The following is a 2,356-nucleotide window of genomic DNA, read 5'->3' on the forward strand; positions in this document are numbered from 1 at the left end:
CCTGTAGTTGGAGACCATTCTAATTGCAGAAAGTATTTGAATGAAGGTCCTTTACAGGTGTATGATAGAATTTCCAAGTGGATCTGTCCCTCTTGGGTTGGCCTAACCACTGCTTTTATTCTACTCTTTGTATCTAGTTTTGCCATGGGGCATTAACAGTCAGATGATAGTCCTGTCATCTCAGGGCTCCTGAGGCCTCCCTTCCTGCCCTGTTAGCATTTAATCTCCAATATTGACAGATGGTTCCTATTTATTTCTACAGATAGTTCCCTCTGGTGTACAAAGCACATATTATAATAAAATACTAACGACAAAACTTGTGCCCACTTCAGCAGCACATAGACTAAAATTGGAATGATACAGGAAAGATCAGCATGGACCCTGTGCAAAGATGACATGCAAATCCATGAAGTGTTCCATATTTTTTTGCATTTTTCAAGTTTATTTTCAAATGGACTCTTAGACACAGCTATGACAGTTGATCAGGTGTAGTATTTTCATAGAGGGAATAGGGGGCTTTTCTTCTATGAAATCATAGAAAATTTTCAGCACTTTCATGTACTCTGTATGATGAGGAAAAACATCTTTGTTTCTACAAACTGAACTATGTAGCAATATTTAATAGCATGTGGCATGACCACTTTCTGTTGTCAAATGTGTTAAATTATAAATCATCCTTTGGCCATAACATACACTAAGAACTGGAAGTCATATCAGTAGGACAAAAAAATATATAAAATAAAATACTAACAACTTGTTATTTAAGCATAATTTTCCTGTGCTTGAGGGGTGGGAAATGGTCAGCAAATACCAAAGAAAAATGTATTATTCCTGCTCAAATACTCTTATACTTATTTTTTTCTAGTTTCATTGATTAAGTTGTCCATCTACATTGCACTTCCAATTTTTGATTGTCCATGCACTTCCTATCTTCCTACTTTTTAAAAACTTTGGTTAGTTTATGAGGGTTTCATTTTTTACAACAAAAAGTTTTCTAATTAATCAATCTCAACATTCAGAAATTTCGACCTTAGAAACTTGTGGCATTGGAAAGAATTTGATGCTGAAGAATTGCTGAACAATTATAGCTTACGTTCACATGACATTTTAAACTTTTAAAACTAAATTCTTAAAACCCGTCTCATCATTTACAAACACAGTTAGAGGCTAACTTTATAAATAAAGTCCTATAGGCCATCATAGAAGAGTAAAGGTCTAGCCCACTATTTAGAGAGTTGAGGAAGCTGAGAAGTCAAAATGTGACCATATGCACTCTTAGTAAAATGCCGAAGTGGTGGAAAAATTGTAACAAAATGTAAGTGCGAGGATTTTAACATTAGCCCACATTACATTTTACATAAATAATGATGAACGGATGTTATCTTAATGAGTTACTGGATAAGACTGGATTATTTGGCGTTCACTAGAGAAAATGACTGTGGAAGGTACTAGACCTACTTTTCGGAAACATTCAAAACCCCCAGTCTGGCCATTCCTTGCCTAATCTCTCAGTCACTACTCCTGTTGCCACCACGATAGCCTCCTTCCTTTGATTCTACTCAAGTACAATGTTTATTAACCTCCTCCCTTCCTCATCATTGGTAAATATTGTAGAGTGTATGACTTCGTGTTGTAACTTATTCTTAACATTACAGAGTCCATAAAATGCACAAAGTGGGAGTAATGAAGAAGGCGTAAGCAGGAAAACCTACCTACCATTGTTATTACTCACTTTGTTGTGCTCTACTGACATCTGTCTTATTTTCAAAATATACATTCCGTGTTCAATGGTTTAAAATGAGGAGTGACTTAAAATTTATCCTCAGATATGTTAAGAAGTATCTGGAAGAAATATTTTACCTCTCCTATGAACTGAAGGATGCTCACACTGCAACATGAGACTCTCTAGTCAGATACACAGCAAAGGATCTGCCACACATACCTTCTTTTTATTTCTGCGTCACCATTATTGCCTGATTTTTCAATAATTCCGTTTAGATTCAGTTCAGATTTTTTGACTGATTGTCAATATGTCTCAATTTCTGTAAAGAGTAAAAAATTAGACAGGAGGGAGGGATAGAGAGGAATGTAGTCCTAGGGAAGGACAAAAGCTTGAGAGAGAGGTATAAGGTGGAGAATAATGACAAAGATATTTCCCAGCATTACAAAGAATTTAAAGGCAAGTCAATTAAAGGACTGTAGCAGGAAACACCAGTGTGAAATTGGTCAGGAAGAAGGAATGCTGGTTTTTACATTCATAATATTAATTTCATAGATCTTAGAATCTTTGATGGATTGACTGTTAGGAAGGTTTATTTACTGTGATTCTTTTGTTTCTCTGTGTTTGAGTGTTAAT

At 35.4% G+C, this 2,356-nt stretch overlaps 1 non-coding gene across 1 annotated transcript; it reads left to right on the forward strand.

Annotated features, from left to right (window-relative positions):
• Positions 1–319: 319 nt before the first annotated feature.
• LOC111741687 lies at positions 320–426 on the forward strand. The gene has a single exon (XR_002781063.1). It is a non-coding gene; the product is annotated as a U6 spliceosomal RNA (small nuclear RNA).
• Positions 427–2,356: the final 1,930 nt, after the last annotated feature.

The sequence above is a fragment of the Pteropus vampyrus genome, unplaced genomic scaffold (assembly GCF_000151845.1).
Source record: "Pteropus vampyrus isolate Shadow unplaced genomic scaffold, Pvam_2.0 Scaffold3, whole genome shotgun sequence".
Taxonomy (NCBI): domain Eukaryota; kingdom Metazoa; phylum Chordata; class Mammalia; order Chiroptera; family Pteropodidae; genus Pteropus; species Pteropus vampyrus.